A 19,883-nucleotide genomic window follows, 5' to 3' on the forward strand; every position below is an offset into this window, starting at 1 on the left:
CTATTTGATAAAGTAACCATGGTTACTTTCTTACCATGGTTAGTTAGTGTGTTACGTTTATTTAATCATTTACGCATTCGCTCGGTCACTTAAATGTTTTCGTAATACTTACTCGTAAATGGTTCGCGATGTAATTCCTTTCGCATTTTTTCCTTATGTTTTGAATTATCATACTTGGATATAAATCCGTAGGGGTTTTAATCTTGTAATTATATTTGGATTCCCGTAATCCTCGATAAGTCGTAAATATGGTCATTTTTCAAAGTTCGTTTTCTTCGAAAACTAATAGCGTTTACATACACTCATTTGGTACGTATAATCATAATATCAACTCCGAAACTCATTTTCTCATACACTACATAGTGTGGGCTCAAAAGTTTTTCCCGTCCGTCAGGGTTACTATTTATTAAACGTTTTACAAGGTCTCAAAAATTTGAGTTATTACATTGACTCGGACATTGTTACTTATTTGTTTCCTTATCTTATTTCAGGTACTCTAGCGAAGGTGTATGCATACGTGTTCGCGTACTTGTAAGTGAACACTGGATAAAGCTGAGGAAGAAGTTGTGGTGGTTCGAAAGGAAGTTTTTGAAGAAGAAAAGAAGGTAGAAGAAGAAGAGAAAGTTGAGGTACTAGTTTTAGTAGAGATGGGTGATCAAACAGAAAATCCTAAGGCTTTGATGGACTATTCTCAGCCTAAGATCAATGACATTCAGTCAAGCATCATCAGGACAGCCCTCAAGGCTAACACTTTTGAGATCAAGTCAAGCACGATTCAGATGAAATAGAACTCAGTTCAGTTTGGGGGTTCACCTACTGAAGACCCCAACATGCACATCAGGGATTTCATCGAGATTTGCGACACGTTCAAGTTCAATGATGTGACTGAAGATGCTATCAAGATGGGACTATTCCCATTCTCTCTGAGGGACAAAGCTAAGTGCTGGTTACATTCTCTACCAGCAGGGTCTATCACCACTTGGGAAGATCTTGCTCAGAAATTTCTCACTAAATTCTTCCCTATGGCGAAGACTACTGCAATCAGGAATGCTCTTACTCAGTTTGCTTAGCAAACTGTAGAATCTTTGTGTGAGGCTTGGGATCGATATAAGGAGATGCTAAGGAAGTTCCTACACCATGGCATTCCTGATTGGATGATTATTAATTGTTTCTACAATGGATTGGGTGCTACTTCTAGACCCATGCTTGATGCAGCATCAGGAGGAGCCTTGTGGGCTAAAAGCTACGATGAAACTTATGAACTTTTTGAACTGATGGCTGCTTATGAGTACCGGACTCCTTCCCAGAGACTGACTCATGGAAAGGTAGCAGGAATTCTGGAATTGGATACAGCAACTGCTATAGCTGCCCAACTTAAAGCTTTGACGATGAAGGTGGACACTTTGGCTAATCATTAGATTAATCAAATCGCTAATGTCTGTGAGCTTTATGTTGGTTCCTATGAGACTGATCCGTACACAATTTCTAATAAATCAGCTCAGTTCGTGAGCAACTTTCAACGTTTGCAGCAACCTGTGCCAACCACTTATCATACCAACAACCGAAATCATCCTAATTTCACTTGGAGCAACGCTCAAAATGCGGTTCAACAGCCTTATCAGCAGTATCCAGCTAAGCAGTACAACCCCCTGGTTTTCAGTAACCGCAATATTCACCGAGACAGCAACTTCAGCTACAACAAGCTAATGAAAAATCTGAATTAGAGGAGTTGAAGCTAATGTGCAAGAGTCAAGTTGTTTCTATCAAGAACTTGGAAAATTAAATTGGGCAAATTGCCAATGCCATGCTAAATCATCAACCTGGTACTCTACCTAGTGACACTGAAGTTCCAGGAAGGAAGGAAGCTAAGGAGCAGGTAAAGGCAATCACTTTGAGGTCTGGAAAGGTTGTGAATCCCGAAAAAACTCAAGCGTCGACTGAAAAAGCTGAAGATGAGAAAGAAGTAGAGCAACAAGAAGTAGAAGTGGAACCAAGGAAGACTACTGTTGAGCACACTCCTCCTGAGGGTAATATAGGGGAGAAACAGAGCTATCCTCCACCGCCTTTTCATAAGCGGCTGCAGAAGAAAAAGTTGGACAAGCAATTTGAGAAGTTTCTGGAGGTGTTCAAGAAACTTCATATCAACATACCTTTCGCTGAGGCTCTTGAGAAAATGCCTAGTTACGCAAAGTTTATGAAAGGTATTCTTTCTCGGAAAGTGAAGCTAGATGATTTAGAGACTGTCGCTCTCACGGAGGAATGCAGTGTTGTGCTGCAATAGAAGTTGCCTCCGAAGCTTAAAGATCCAGGAAGCTTCACTATTCCATGTACTATTGGAAAAGTGGCTTTTGACAGATGCTTATGTGACTTGGGAGCTAGCATCAATCCGATGCCTTTGTCAATCTTCAAGCAGTTACACTTACCTGATCCAAAACCTGACTTATATGACCTTACAATTGGCCGACCGTTCTATTATATATCCGCGAGGTATTGTGGAGGATGTCTTGGTCAAGGTTGATAACTCATCTTCCCTGCTGATTTTGTCATTCTTGATTTCGAGGATGATAAGAAGATTCACATAATCTTGGGAAGACTTTTCTTGGCGACTGGCCGAACCTTGATAGATGTGTAGAAGGGTGAGCCCACAATGCGAGTGCTGGATCAGGATGTAACTTTTAATGTGTTCAATACTATGAAATTTCCTATAAAAAATGAGGAGTGCTTAAAGGTGGAGTTGGTTAATTATGTGGTTACTTCATAACTTGATCAATTGCTAAGGTCTGATGCCTTAGAAAAAGCCTTATTGGAAAATTCAGATAGTGAAGATGATGAAGGTGAAGAACAATTACAGTATTTGAATGCTTCTCCCTGGAAGAGGAAGATTGATATGCCTTTTGAATCTCTTGGAATGGAGGAGTTGAAAAAAGCTCCTAAACGCCTCAAGCCATCTATTGAGGAAGCTCCCACTCTTGAGCTTAAGCCTCTACCTGAGCATTTGAGGTATGCGTTTTAGGTGATGCATCTACTTTGCCTGTTATTATTGTATCTGACCTTTCAGGTAGTGACGAAGAAAAGCTCCTGAGGCTTCTAAGAGAGTTCAAATCGGCAATTGGTTGGACTATAACAGATATCAAGGGAATAAGCCCTTCTTATTGCATTCATAAAATTTTGCTAGAGAAAGGTAGCAAGCCTATGGTCGAGCAACAAAGAAGACTTAATCCAATCATGAAGGAAGTAGTGAAGAAAGAAATACTTAAGTGGCTAGATGCAGGGATCATCGATCCTATTTCTGATAGTTCATGGGTAAGTCTGGTTCAATGTGTGCCAAAGAAAGGTGGAATTACTGTGGTAGCAAATGAGAAGAATGAGCTTATTCCTACAAGAACAGTCACGGGGTGGAGAGTTTGCATGAACTACAGGAAGCTGAACAAGGCCACTAGGAAGGATCACTTCTGAAAGGAATATGTCCTAAGTCCAATCATGTATGAGGATTTAGGAATAACTTTTATGTAATCTGTTTTGATTTCATTGATATTAATAAAAGACTTGTTTTGTTTTTATTACGGGCTTTATCTATTTAAGTGTTTAAATAAGATATACCATAGTTTAGAGTAAAGCTTTTTATGGATTATGATGAGATCATAATAGTGAGACCTAAAAAGATGATAACTCTAAACTTAAATAGTTCCTGGTCGTAGGATTACTAACTGGTAATTAATAATCCACAAAGATCGGTACATACTATGCTTGCTTCATTATGAAGGATGTTTGTTCTCATAGACATTTGTGTGGTGACACTATAGCTAGTATGTAGGTGCTTATTATAGAATAAGTTCACTGAACATGACTCGCACAGCTGAACAACTGATGGAGTTCACTCACGTGTCAGCAGTTGTTCACTTAGTGATAGTTGTACAAGTACCCTTAGACTTGAGGTCATCATAGTCATCTTGTGTACACTGAACTATGCTTTGGTTTAGTTCTTAGTCTCCAGGGACAATTATTAGGGCTCTTCTGGGTATACGAATTTGTACACGAAGATAGTGTATGATCAATAAAGGATCTACCCCTTCCAGTGAAGGAAGCGAATGTTCAAGGCTGATCCACTTATGCTAGTTCAGGAATCTCTGGCCAGAGTAAATGAAATTAGAAAGGAGTTTATAATTTGCATAGAACTACATATAGTAAATGGTAAGCAAGTGATTGAATTAGATAGGCTTGACACGAGTTCCATGCCTTGTATTTAATCGGGACATTGTAGGGTAGAAGGAGTTTATTGTACGGTAACTATTCACTGACAGGTTCTTGGTATTCTAAGCAGTGAATTCATATTATCCGGATAGTCGCGATATGTTGAGAAGCATCACTCACGATGTAGAATAAATGTGATTAATTAATTAATCATATTTAATAAATTAGAGAATTTATATAAATAATGATAAAATAGTTTTATTATTATTTATTTCTACTACCGGCTTAATATTGAACCTACAGGGTCACACCATAAAAAGAGAATGATTTAATGGTGGAGGAATTAATTAATAATGGCTAATAATTATTTATTTATGAAATAAATAATTAATTGGCAAATTTAATAATTGATTAAATGAGATTTAATTGATTATAAATTAATTAAGAAAAGATCTTAATATTATTAATTAAGGATTTAATTTTTGGAAATTAAATCAAGAGAGAGAATTATTTCTAAAGTGTTTAGAAAAAGGATTAATAATTAAAAGGTGTTTTAATTATTAATGAGAATAATAAATGGGATAATAATAATAATATTATTTATGGGAAAATTTCAGCTGAAAATTTTGCCTATAAATACACTATTATAGACCCTATTTTTATTCCAACCCACATCGAACCCGAAAGCCCAAAAAGTTTGGAAAACCCAATTCTCTCCACCTCCTTCCTCCTCCTTAACATCGTTTTCTTGGTGGATACCGGTGGAGTGCTTCACACTTGAGGAGCAACTGTTAAGGATCTCTGATCGTTGTCTCCGAATTATTTTAAAAGGTTAGATTCGATCCCTCGAATTTTTATTCACGATTTATATGTTTTTATTTGGATTTTGTATGTGTAAAAGTGTTTTTCCATGCCCCCGCTGCGTTTAAAAATCCAACATTGGTATCAGAGCATAGGTTGTATGCATATAGATCTGTGGTAAAAATTTCAGAATTTTATGTGCTTGTATGAATTAATTATGATTTTTACAAGTTATATTATGGATTAATTTTGTCTGATGAGAAATCGTTTCTCAGAATAATTTTGAATGTTGATCTGGGTTCTACAAGTGTTGTAGATCGTCTGGGTATTTTTTTCATAATTTTATAATGTATAGATTTTTTATTATGAATTTTTGAAGTTTTTATAATTAAATTCGTAATTAAATAATTCATATATTCATATATATATAAATTGTAAGTATATATATGTTTGAATTGCTTGTCTGCATATATCTGTACTGCATCTGTTGTCTGTAATGCTGCTGCATCGAAGAAGACAGAGTCTGACACGCACGTTTTTCGAGAAGAGAGGAGACGGATCTAATGGAGTGATCAATTTTAGTTTATATAAAAGTTTTGAACTGTTTATATTCCATGAAGTGTTTTAAAGCTGTTTTTGATCGTTTGAATTGATTTTAAATGCTTCATGTGATACATAGAGATGTATAATGCTTAGTTCTAATATGCTAGATGATGTAACATGCCTACCTTGATGTTTATTCATGTTGATATATGTGATATATGCTTAGTTTATCATGCGATGATAGATTTAGGTGAACTTAAATAAATATAAGGCGTTTGTTAGACAACCCAGTATAGTGAAATTATTTCATAACCTTAATAACAATATTATGAATACAATCATGAGATTCTTGTGTTTGTGAAACACGTAATTGAATATGAATTTTCGATATGAGAGAAAGGATGATTCTGTCAACAACAGATTTCTATCTGTAAGAAAGGGTTATTAAGTGACGCCTCTTGACAATGCTCCACCCGATCTGGGAATCATCTGATTATTGATTATTGATTTGAAATATTTAATTTAAAAGGAAGAATCTCTTTATAATATGATTATGATTGTAACGTAATATAATCCCTCTAAAATTAAATAATATCAAGTAGTAATTGGCCAATGATACAACGGGCTTGTGTCGGTCATAGCCTTCCAACATGATAGAAAAGTAGTTCTTATTTTTGAATCATTGTCGGTTCGTGCTACAGCCGAGGGCTTTAATTTTGAAATAAGAAATACTTGTCTATTACATAGAGATGTGTACATTGAATAAGAATCTGAAGGTCGGTACGTGCTACAGCCGTGGGCCTTTGGGGACTGATTCAACTGTACGGAATGTTGGGTTAGACTTGACTTAGAATATTGAGTTTGTCGTGCTACAGCCGAGACTCAATTATTCAAGAGGCTAAAGTTTGATTAGGGAATAACATGAGATGTAATTGACAAGAGTTGTCTGCCTATTGAACATTACATGGCGGTTCGTGCTACAGCCGGGGTCTTGTAATGGAATGTAGGATCCCTATTCCCATTAGCATTATGAATGCTTAATTTTTCATGTAGGGGGTTGAATAAATTAGGAAAACTAGTGGGAGCCACTTATGAATAAAGACCCGATTCATATAGTGTTTTGAAATGAAATCGAATATTTGCTAAGTGTTGTTATGTGTTTATCATTTACAGATTTACTTTGTACGTTATGTCTTCTGCACTATCACTCAGGAGCATACTAGATGCTCACAAATTGACTGGTCCTAATTATGCTGACTGGCTTCGAAACTTGAGAATTGTTCTCAGGATTGAGAAGCTGGAATACGTGATTGACTCACCTAAGCCTACTGAACCTGCTAGTGATGCACATAATGATGAACATGTTGTGTATCGTAAGTGGATAGATGATGCAAATGTTGCTCAATGCATCATGCTAGCTTCCATGAACATTGAGCTACAGAAGCAACATGAGCATATGGATGCTCACACTATCCTCATGCATCTACAAGAGTTGTATGATGTGGCGGGGAGGACAGCTCGATATGAGATATCGAAGGAGTTGTTCGGTTGTAGGATGTCTGAGGGATCATCTGTGAATGACCATGTACTTAAGATGATCAATTTGATTGAACGTCTTGGACAACTTGGTTTTGTCATGGATGGGGAGCTGAGCCAAGACCTGATCTTGCAATCGCTTCCGAGTTCGTTCTCGCGGTTTGTTGTGAACTTTCATATGAATAAGTTGGATGTCAGCCTGCCTGAACTCCACAACATGTTGAAGACTGCGGAATCGAATTTCCCCCCTAAGAAGAGTTCTGTTCTTCTAATTGGTGAAGGTTCCAATCCTAAGAAAAGAAAGAGGAACCCTTCCAAGAAGAAGAAAGTAGGTGAGAAAATGCCGGTTCCACCAAAAGCTGAAGACCCCAAGAGCAAAGTTGTTTGCTTTCACTGTAACAAGGTGGGGCACTGGAAGAGGAACTGCAAGGTTTACCTTGCAGAATTGAAGAAGAAGAAGGGTAGTGAGACTACCGCTTCTGATTCAGGTATGTTCATGAAAGAAGTGAATATGTCGTTAAATCAAATTTCTACTTGGGTATTAGATACCGCCTGTGGTTCTCATATCTGCAATTTGTTGCAGAGACCAAGGAGAAGTAGGACTCTTGAGGAAGAGGAGGTGATTCTACTGATGGGAAATGGAGCAAGAGTTGCTGCTGAAGATGTAGAATCATTTCATTTACATATGCCTACGGGCAAGACTATTGTTTGAAATAATTGTTATTTTGTTCCCTCGATTGTGAGGAATATTATTCCCATGTTAGACTTGGCTGGATTTTCATTTATTATTGAGAATAATGAATGTTCTATTCTTAGAGATAATATTCTTTATGGACGTGGTACTTTAAATAATGGTCTGTATATATGTGACATAATTTACTTCAGATTAAACAAACTAATAAAACAAAAGGGATGATGAAAATCTCACTTCATAGTGGCACTGCAGGCTCCATTTAGTGGACATGGAGAGAAGGCTGCAGATTTGCTAGGAATGGTACACACAGATGTATGTGGACCAATGTCTAAGCAAGCCATGGGTGGATTTTCATACTTCATTACTTTCATAGATGATAGATCTAGATTCAGATATGTGTTTGATGAAACACAAGTCTGAAGCCTTTGAAAAGTTCAAAGAGTATAAGTATGAAGTGGAGAAATAAACCAAACATAGTATTATAATTCTTCGATTAGATCGAGGTGGTGAATACTTGAATGGAGAGTTTCTGGATTGTCTCAAAGTAAATGGTATAGTCTCCCAGTGGACTCCTCCAAATTGGTATCTGAAAGGAGAAATCGAACTTTGTTAGACATAGTTCGGTCCATGATGAGCTAATGCAAATCTTCCAGTATTCCTATGGGGTTATGCATTGGAAACCTCAGCATATTTACTGAATAAGGTGCCTTCCAAAATCTGTTCCTCAAACTTCGTATGAGATATGGAAAGAAAGGAAACCGAGTCTTAAACACGTTAAGATTTGGGGATGTCCAGCTTATGTCAAGTAAGTTGACCCAGATAAGTTAGAATATCGATCCGTAAAATGTAGTTTTGTGGGATATCCTAAAAAGACTTTAGGGTGTTACCTTTACACCGATCATCGGGTGTTTGTCTCCAGACATGCTACCTTCTTGGAAAATGAGTTTATCCTTGAAGGAAACAATGGGAGCAAAGTTGAACTTGATGAAGTTAAAGAAGCACAAACTACTACGGATCAAGTGGAAACACCTGTTCTGACTGAAAAACCTTTTATGGAACAGCCCATTCATAGATCAGGGAGAGTGTCTCGCCAACCTGAGAGGTAATATGGCCTTGTCATTGAGAATGACAATGAGTTGTCGATCATTGATGATGACGACCCTGTAACCTATAATGAGGCTATGAGTAGTGTTGACTCAGAGAAATGGCATAGTGCCATGAAATCCAGAATGGAATCTATGTATACGGTATACAAAAGATAGATTATAGAAGATGGCCAGGTGGAGACCTATAAGGCCAGGCTTGTGGCAAAAGAATTCAAACAAAGGCAATGGATTGACTTTGATGAAACTTTTTACCTATAGCCCTGTTAAAATCAGTTCGGATTTTGCTTACGATTGCTGCTTACTACTACTATGAGATCTGGCATATAGCCAGATGGTTTTCTTTCCAAGGGAAATGAAAGCCTAGTGTGTAAGCTATTGCGAACCATATGTGATTTAAAGCAAGCTTCTCGAAAGATGGAACATTCGTTTTGATGAGACAATCAAAGAGTTTGATTTTATCAAAAACGTAGATGAACCATGTGTCTACAAAAGGGTTAGTGGGAGCGCGGTAACATTTCTTATATTGTATTGAATTAGAGTTAACACACATAACAACATAGCAGACCCACTCACAAAGCTACTTTTTGAAAGTCAGTTTGATCGTCATAAAGATGAGATGGGTATTAGTTACCAGAGTGATTGGCTTTAGTACAAGTGGGAGACTGAAAGGAATATGTCCTAAGTCCAATCATGTATGAGGATTTAGGAATAACTTTTATGTAATCTGTTTTGATTTCATTGATATTAATAAAAGACTTGTTTTGTTTTTATTACGGGCTTTATCTATTTAAGTGTTTAAATAAGATATACCATAGTTTAGAGTAAAGCTTTTTATGGATTATGATGAGATCATAATAGTGAGACCTAAAAAGATGATAACTCTAAACTTAAATAGTTCCTGGTCATAGGATTACTAACTGGTAATTAATAATCCGCAAAGATCGGTACATACTATGCTTGCTTCATTATGAAGGATATCTGTTCTCATAGACATTTATATGGTGACACTATAGCTAGTATGTAGGTGCTTATTATAGAATAAGTTCACTGAACATGACTCGCACAGCTGAACAACTGATGGAGTTCACTCACGTGTCAGCAGTTGTTCACTTAGTGATAGTTGTACAAGTATCCTTAGACTTGAGGTCATCATAGTCATCTTGTGTACACTGAACTATGCTTTGGTTTAGTTCTTAGTCTCCAGGGACAATTATTAGGGCTCTTCTGGGTATACGAATTTGTACACGAAGATAGTGTATGATCAATAAAGGATCTACCCCTTCCAGTGAAGGAAGCGAATGTTCAAGGCTGATCCACTTATGCTAGTTCAGGAATCTCTGGCCAGAGTAAATAAAATTAGAAAGGAGTTTCTAATTTGCATAGAACTACGCATAGTAAATGGTAAGCAAGTGATTGAATTAGATAGGCTTGACACGAGTTCCATGCCTTGTATTTAATCGGGACATTGTAGGGTAGAAGAAGTTTATTGTACGGTAACTATTCACTGACAGGTTCTTGGTATTCTAAGCAGTGAATTCATATTATCCGGATAGTCGCGATATATTGAGAAGCATCACTCACGATGTAGAATAAATGTGATTAATTAATTAATCATATTTAATAAATTAGAGAATTTATATAAATAATGATAAAATAGTTTTATTATTATTTATTTCTACTACCGGCTTAATATTGAACCTACAGGGTCACACCATAAAAAGAGAATGATTTAATGGTGGAGGAATTAATTAATAATGGCTAATAATTATTTATTTATGAAATAAATAATTAATTGGAAAATTTAATAATTGATTAAATGAGATTTAATTGATTATAAATTAATTAAGAAAAGTTCTTAATATTATTAATTAAGGATTTAATTTTTGGAAATTAAATCAAGAGAGAGAATTATTTCTAAAGTGTTTAGAAAAAAGATTAATAATTAGAAGGTATTTTAATTATTAATGAGAATAATAAATGGGATAATAATAATATTATTTATGGGAAAATTTCAGCTGAAAATTTTGCCTATAAATACACTATTATAGACCCTATTTTTATTCCAACCCACATCGAACCCGAAAACCCAAAAAGTTTGGAAAACCCAATTCTCTCCACCTCCTTCCTCCTCCTTAACATCGTTTTCTTGGTGGATACCGGTGGAGTTCTTCACACTTGAGGAGCAACTGCTAAGAATCTCTGATCGTTGTCTCCGAATTATTTTAAAAGGTTAGATTCGATCCCTCGAATTTTTATTCATGATTTATATGCTTTTATTTGGATTTTGTATGTGTAAAAGTGTTTTGCCATGCCCCCGCTGCGTTTAAAAATCCAACAACTTTCCCTTGCCTTTCATTGACCAGATGCTTGACAGAATGGCTGGGCATGAGTAATACTGTCTTCTTGATGGCTATTCGGGTTACAATCAGATTTGTATCACTCCAGAAGATCAGGAGAAGACTACCTTCACTTGTCTATTTGGTACTTTCGCCTTACGACGAGTTTCGTTTGGTCTGTGTGGTGTACTACCCACATTTCAGAGATGTATAATGGCCATTTTTTCTGATATAATTGGCCAGAATGTGGAGGTGTTCATGGATGACTTCTCTGTATTTGGCGATTCTTTTGATAAATACTTGCAAAATCTTGGACACATTCTCAAGAGGTGTGTTAAGACCAATTTGGTTCTCAATTGGGAGAAATGTCACTTTATGGTGTGACAGGGCATTATTAGTAAGGGTCTTGAGGTGGACAAAGCCAAGGTGGGGGGTCATTGAAAATCTTCCTCCACCTATTTTTGTTAAGGGAATTCACAGTTTTCTTGGTCATGCTGGTTTTTATAGGCATTTCATCAAAGACTTCTGTAAGATTTCGAAGCCATTATGCAGTTTGCTAGAGAAAGACTCCCTTTCAAGTTTGATGACGAGTTCCTTGCAGCTTTTGAAATATTGAAGAAGAGTTTAATCACGACACCTGTCATAACTATACCTGATTGGAATGAACCTTTTGAGATAATGTGCGATACAAGTGATTATGCAGTTGGAGCAGTTCTTGGGCAGAGGAAGAACAACATGTTTCATGTGGTCTACTACACTAGCAAGACCCTAAATGGTGCTCAACTGAATTACACTACTACGGAGAAAGAACTTTTGGCTATTGTCTATAGTCTTGAGAAATTTCGATCTTATCTACTTGGGATTAAGGTGAGAGTTTTCACTGATCACATGGCAATTCGTTATCTTGTCTCAAAGAAGGACTCGACAGATTCATTAGATGAGTTCTTTTGCTTCAAGAATTTGAACTAGAGATCAAGGACAGAAAGGGGACTGAGAATCAAGTCGATGATCATCTCTCGCGTTTAGAGAATCCTAATGCTACTTCATTAGATAAGGCATTGATAAATGAGTCTTTTCCCGATGAGCAGCTGTTTGGAGTGCAAGAAGAAGAACCATGGTTTGTAGACATTGTGAACTACCTTGTGAGTAATATAATGCCTCCCGACTTATCTTATGCTCAAGAGAAGAAGTTTCTACATGAAGTGAAGTGGTATATGTGGGATGAGCCGTTTCTTTTTCGACAAGCAGCTGACCAAATCATCAGGAGATGTATTCCTTATAGCAAAACGGGGGGGGGGATCTTGACAGATTTCCACTCAACGGCTTATGGAGGACAGTATGGTGGAGAAACAACAGCAGCTCGTATTCTGCAAGCAGGTTTTTTTTTGCCAACCTTGTTTAAAGATGCTCGCCAGTTCATTTTGAAATGTGATCGATGTCAACGTGTGGTTAATATGTCTAAGAGGGATGAGATGCCTCTTAATGTGCTTCTCAGGTTGAGGTCTTTGATGTTTGGGGAATTGACTTCATGGGGCCATTTATCTAATCCTGTAACAATCAGTATATCTTGTTGGTAGTTGATTATGTGTCGAAATGGGTTGAAGTTAAGGCGTTTCCAATGAACGATGCGAAAGTGGTGCTTAATTTTCTTCATAAGAAGATATTCACAAGATTTGGAACTCCAAGAGTTATAATCAGTGATGAGGGGTCGCATTTTTGCAACCGCAAGTTTACTACTATGATGCAAAGGTATAATGTGAATCATCACATTGCTACGGCTTATCATCCTCAGACGAATGGTCAAGCCGAGGTATCTAACAGAGAGATCAAGCGCATTTTAGAGAAAGTTATGTGTCCATCGAGGAAGGATTGGTCTTTGAAGCTTGATGAAGCTGTTTGGGCTTATCGAACAGCGTACAAGACTCCGCTAGGGATGCCACCGTATCAGTTGGTTTATGGTAAGGTGTGTCATTTATCGGTGGAGCTGGAGCATAAAGTGTATTGGGCTTTGAGGAAATTGAATTTGGATTTGGATGCAGCTGGAAAGAAGAGGATGCTTCAATTGAATGGGCTCGACGAATTTCGACTTCAAGCTTATGAGAACAACAAAATGTACAAGGAGAAAGTCAAGAGGTGGCACGATCGGGGTCTAGTGCTTAAATCATTTGTGCTAGGGCAACAATTTCTTTTGTTCAACTCTCTTCTCCGTCTTTTTCCTGGAAAGTTGAAGTCAATATGGTCAGGGCCGTTTATTGTCAAAACTGTGTTTTCACATGGAGCGGTGGAAATTTTTTAGAATGATACGGGCCAAGCATTCAAGGTAAATGGTCAGAGGTTGAAGAATTACTATGGTGACATGGCAAACCGTGAGGTGGTTAGTGTCATTCTATTGTCCATTTGAGCTCAAGGTTCTACGTCGAGCTAGCGACGTAAAAGAAGCGCTTCTTGGGAGAAAACCCAAGTTTGTTGTACAATAGTAGGTAGAGGAAGCAAGAAGAAAGGATAAAAACAAAAAAATCAGAAAAAGAAAAAATTTAGGACTAACTACAGAAGCCTGGCACGCCCGCGCTATCCTAGCGCACGACCGCGCTGAAAGCATAGAAACATGGCATGCCCGCGCTATTCCAGCGCGCGCCCGCGCCGGTTTGGCAGAAGTAGCACGCGTCTGTTCTATCCTAGCGCGCGGCCGCGCCGAGGTGCCGACTCAGAATAAAAATAAAGGCAGTTTAGGGGGGGCAATCGGGAATTTTGCTACAAAATCAATTCCCAACCGAATTTTACTCCCCCACATCCCAAATTTCCCTCTCCAAATCAAACTCATTACTCTCATTATTCCCATAATCAAATCCCACTTATATTCCATATAAAATTCTCTTTTCACCACATATATATACATACACATTATACACAAACTTCTTCACCACTTCATAAACTCTCAAACACAAATTCTCTCTCAAACATAACTTTTATTCTCTCTACTCAATTCCAATGGCACCCAAGAGACAAAGAACACAAGTAAGCAGCAACACCACCGATTCTTCAAGTGTGGGTGGTGTAAGGCCAAGGTTCTCTACTCTTGAGGCTGAAGCGGAGTTTACGAGGCTTCTCTCGAAGCCGATCATCAAGGAGCGAGGTTTTCTGCCATCAGGGAAGGATTGTAAGCTATTGGAGATGATTCAGGATATGGGATGGGTTTCTTTTTGTGAGGAGCCCGCTGCTATACCCATGAGTGTTGTTCGGGAGTTCTATGCTAATGCAAAGGTGGAGAAGAATGGTTTCCCGGTGGTTAGGGGGATGAAGGTGGAGTACAGTTCTGGAGCGATAAGGAGGGTAATTAATCAGCCTGTAAAAAAGCCCGGTCAAGACATTTGGAATGATAAGACTACGTAGGATTTTGACTTGGATTTGATTGTTGCTTCTCTATATGTGCCTAAGACTCAGTGGAAATTCAAGAGGGGCACAGCTGATGTGACGCCCTCAATCTCGGGGTTAGGAAATGAGGACTCACACACCTCTAATCTAATAATTAAATATGCATAAACCCCGATTAACTACTAACAGGATCAACAGGATAAAGTATGAGACAAGATTACAACTACCAAACGCAAAATATAACTTACAAACCCAAAATATTATTAAGTAAACAATATCGATTCCGGATGGGAACCGACAGATAACCCATTGTATCTTTAAACACTTCTTTCTAGGCGCGAGCTCACTCATAATTACCACTACCTGCTCTGGCAACCGGAAGCCCTCAACACGGTAGGGACCACCAGGTACGCTCTTACGAGCAGTGCACCTAAGCCTGGCCATCTTCTTGCTTAACTGCCATGGTTAGATTAAAACAAAACAAATGAGTATAAAACTCAGCAAGTAACTATATAGCAGTTGTACAATATCAAATCACAATATGCTTTACCAAACTCAGGGCATTCTACTTTATTTGATCTAGGTGGCAGATTTCCAGCTTTTGGGTTAAGGAAAGGTTTTTGAAGGATAATGTGGGGCTTTCAAGGAACAATGTTCAAATAGGACAAAAGCCGACATTTATCACAGATCAATAAAGGATCAGAATAGATCTTTTCAATAGAGGAAAGCAACAGTATCTCATTACATGGAATCAATCACATGATCAACAAATTCAAGAATCAGGGTTCTCGAGCTTTAAGCTTCACATTTACATAATCAACTCTTTTTCAAAGCAATATAAACCATTTTCATTTTCAAGAATCAATTTACTGAACAGAAAGTTTCAGTTCCCTTTTTAAATAATCATTTAGAACCCTTGATTGGATCATTTCCTCTTTCCATTTCATTATAATACATCAGCCCGTACCAACCCCCATCCGGTCTTTAAGGTACCAATCGGCATAATTTCAGCCGTAAATTGGACTAGCCCCGCTAGCCTCTTACCATGACTGGACTAGTCCCACTAGCCTCTTACGTCCCAATCCAATCCATCAGGAATTCATTTGGAAAACCTTGAGTTGGAAAAACAATTAGGTTTTCTAAAACTCATTTTATCATTACCAAGAATTTAAAATCATTCGGACTCTTTCAAGTCGAAACTCATTCTTAAATCAGATTTTAAGGAAACAAAGTTCAGGGAGTGATTCAAAGATACGCAAGGAATAATTCATAAGAATTATGTATCAGGGATAACAAAGCACTTAAGTTAGAAGGATCAACATTTGTTTAGGGATCAATAGGGTGATCAGGGAGAACAGGGTATCATTAGACAGAGTTAACAAGGATAATCAGAGGGTCCAATATATTTCATGGCTCAATACATAATTTGAACAGGAAGGACATATTATCAAAGGGTGGAATCAATAAGCTTATCACTAACAGATTATCAAGAATAAGAGTACTTCAAATCAATATCAGGGTTTCATAATTAAACAGTTCAATACTCTACATGGTATGAACAACATTCTCTTTATAACCATTTACACAAGTAATCAGATTTACTTGCCTGGATTTGCTTTCCTGAAGGTTGAACTACTGCCACCTAGTATACCCTTTCCTTTCCTAGCCTGAATGCCCTCACGCTCTAAATCTACAATAAAACCAAACCTTAATCAGATTCTCAACTCTCGTTCCCGGAACGATCACTCTATACGATAACTCGATTATATCCTTGACTCGAGTATACGAATATAGCTTATACACATAAGCACATAACACATAACACATTCCTTCTCGTAACCTTTATATCTTTATATACTTAATAATCGAAGTGCACTTGCTTAATCTTAGCTATTTCTCAAATCACACTAATATAACTCTTACGAGTACATGATTTATTCACAACCAAACATTTACGACCATAGCTATCACTTATAGCTCTTTTTAATATCAAACGATTTAATTCCCTTTTTCTTTTACCCCTTAATTCCAACCAAACATACAAAACACATCCACATATATTCAATGTCAATCTCACACATTCATGCACAACTAATGCAATTTACAAGATTCATTTACTCACTTTAACCTTATCCTTTTTAATCAAAAATCCAAATCACAAACACATTAAGGGTCAAAATCAACAACTTCTTTTAATCATCAAAATTCGAACATAAACACTACCCCATCTTTATCATGAAATCAAGTTCTCACTAGCCATTAAACCAACTTAATTCCTCTTTTATTCCTTAGAACCCATTCGGGTTTTCCATAAATCAAACATGCAAGAATGGATTTTGACATGCAAGGTTATATATCACATTTTCCACTTGTTTTAGTCCTTAACTCGATCATTCCATTCACTTAAACACCAAATCCAAGCATTACCTAGTGACTTTAGCTTTAATTAACTCATTCAACCAACATGCATTCACTTAATCAACAAATTATCCCCTTTTAGTTTATTTTCTATTCGGCAAGAACATGATTTACAACTCAAGGACTAATCAATGACATGCACATCTTGATCTTCTTTAAAACTAACATGCAATCACTTTTTAGGCCATATAAACTTAGTGTTCACCAAGATTAACTCACAAAATCAAATTCCTCTTCTTAATTAGCATAAAGCCGAATGATAAACTCACATGCAAACCTTAATTTTTGATTTTCTAAGCAACAATCATATACACACATCCATTTACTTCCTAACACAATCAATACAACCATTTTATCAATCACATACTCAATTTTCAACAAAAGAAACAAAACCCTTTTTCAAGCTTTCAAGAAACCATAACATGCAAAGCTAAAATCAAATGATCATATCATGGAAACTCCACCGGCTCTCCTTTGGATCATGGCCGGTGGTGGTCAAACTTGAGAGAGCCCATAACGGGTCTCTTCTCGAGTTTATGACCCCCAAAATGCTTGAATTCACTCTCATGGTTATGCATCAAGAAATGGTATTCGTTGAACACCACCATAGTGATTAACCAACAAAATTTCTAGAAATACTTACATGCAAATAGGAATCGAAGAGTATACCAAAAATAAAGACTAAAGGTAGCAATATCTTTGAGTTTGAGTAGGTTTTGAAGGTTGCATGCAAGTGAGAGAGATGAGAGATGGAGAGAGCCGAGAGAGAGAGTGAGAGAGAGTGTTCGAGAGAAAGAAAAGAAAAGAGAAGAGAGGGGAGAGTGGGTGCACGGGAAAAGAAAGGAAAGGGGGGGGGGAGAATGAATTTATACTCCACCAAAACAAGGGAAAATTTGTAATCTACTAATTCCCTTTTAACTCATTTATTCCTTTTCTTTTTACTCAAATGTAACAAAAATCAAATATAAAGTATATCTCTCTCGGGAAGTCGAAAATTATCGAAAATGAAAATTTTAATACGTAGGCCTCGAAATTAGCTTTTTAACCATTACTCATAATAGATTTTTGAGCAGACGGTTGATTTTATATGAATTTCGCAAGCTTGCTTTAATAATAACATTTTCCACATAAAATCAATTTAAAAACGCAAAGACCATCAAATAAATTCACTCATCATTTTTAAAAAGTCTTTGGGACTACTAAGAAGATATTAGAACAAATCCCATGTTTTTATCTTACTCGGATGATTTTATAAAAATGCGCGAAGGTTAATTAAACCTTTATTTAAATCACTTAATCCCTTTTACATTCATAGAAATGTCACAGAACACATAGCCATGCACACAGACAACAATCTCACATATATAATCACATAACGACTCAGGTCTGATCATAGAATTTATCCCTCTTTAATCTTTATCCTCTTTTACACGTACCGGGTCACGTTCAGCCTGACGGCCCGACGCTCAGCATTTCGATTACGCTTCTCATTATCTTTACCAATCAACACGTCACTTAGGACGAAATACTTTATATATACATTCATTTCATTCAATCATACATAATTCACATTCTATATTTCTTAATTCCTTATTAGGACGGGTTCCGTTCTACCTGACGGCCCAACACCACAGCTTAACTTCTAAGCTGACTCTTTAAATTGGAACGTTTTTATCCAGGCTCCTATATTCAAATATACAGAAAAGACAATTAATCAGCACTTAGTCACATAATTATAATCATATCACATAACACATACTTTATTGACTTAATTACGTCGCAAAATTCTCAGTCGTCATAATTTACCCTCCTTAAAAGGATTCTGTCCCCAGAATCTAGTCTAAGCAAATAGATGGGGATACTTTTCTTTCATTTCGCTTTCTAATTCCCAAGTTGACTCTTTGACTAATGGATTTCTCCATAAGACTCTAACTAGAGGTACAACTTTATTTCTAAGCGTCCTTTCTTTTCGATCCAAAATTCGCACTAGCTGCTCCACATAGGATAAATCTGGTTGGATTTCCACTGGTTCCAACTCGATCACATGGCTCGCATCAGCATTATACTTTTTTAGAAGAGAGACATGAAATATATTGTGCAGATGTTGCATTTGTGGAGGTAGCGCCAATTCATACGCCACTTTCCCAACTCGTCGCAATACTTCAAATTGTCCAATGTACCTAGGACTCAGCTTCCCTTTCTTTTCGAATCGGGTTAAACCTTTCAGAGGTGAGATCTTTAACAAGACTGTGTCTCCAGATTCGAATTGCACATCTTTCCATTCTTGATTTGTGTATTTTGTTTGGCGATCTTGAGCTGCAATTAATCTCTTTCAAATCGTTTCAACCTTTTCCTTCGTTTGCTGAACTAGCTCTAGGCCAATTAACTTGTGCTCACCAACTTCTTCCCAATAAGTAGGGGATCTACACTTTCTTCCATACAATGCTTCATAAGGCGGCATGCCAATACTCGCGTGATAACTGTTGTTATAGGAAAACTCAATTAAGGGCAAATGATCGTCCCAATTTCCTTTGAAATCTATTGCACAGGTTCGCAACATATCTTCAATCGTCTGAATTGTCCTTTCACTTTGTCTGTCTGTATGCGGATGATATGCCGTACTCATTTTCAATTTCGTTCCCAAATGATCATGGAATTGTCGTCAAAATCTCGAATTAAACCTTGGGTCTATATCAGATACGATAGATACAGGAACTCCATGGCGCATCACAATCTCATCTAAATATAATTTGACCAACTTTTCCAATAAAAACCTTTCGTTTATCGGCAAGAAATGTGCCGACTTTGTCAACCGGTCGATTACCACCCAAATCGCATCGTGATTTATCTTGGTTTTAGGTAATCCCACCACGAAATCCATCGCTA

General features: G+C 37.2%; 1 non-coding gene across 1 annotated transcript; it reads right to left on the reverse strand.

Annotated features, from left to right (window-relative positions):
- Positions 1 to 1,037: 1,037 nt before the first annotated feature.
- Positions 1,038 to 1,144, reverse strand: LOC141715298 (small nucleolar RNA R71). The gene has a single exon (XR_012572065.1). It is a non-coding gene; the product is annotated as a small nucleolar RNA R71 (small nucleolar RNA).
- Positions 1,145 to 19,883: the final 18,739 nt, after the last annotated feature.

The sequence above is a fragment of the Apium graveolens genome, chromosome 3 (assembly GCF_009905375.1).
Source record: "Apium graveolens cultivar Ventura chromosome 3, ASM990537v1, whole genome shotgun sequence".
NCBI lineage: Eukaryota > Viridiplantae > Streptophyta > Magnoliopsida > Apiales > Apiaceae > Apium > Apium graveolens.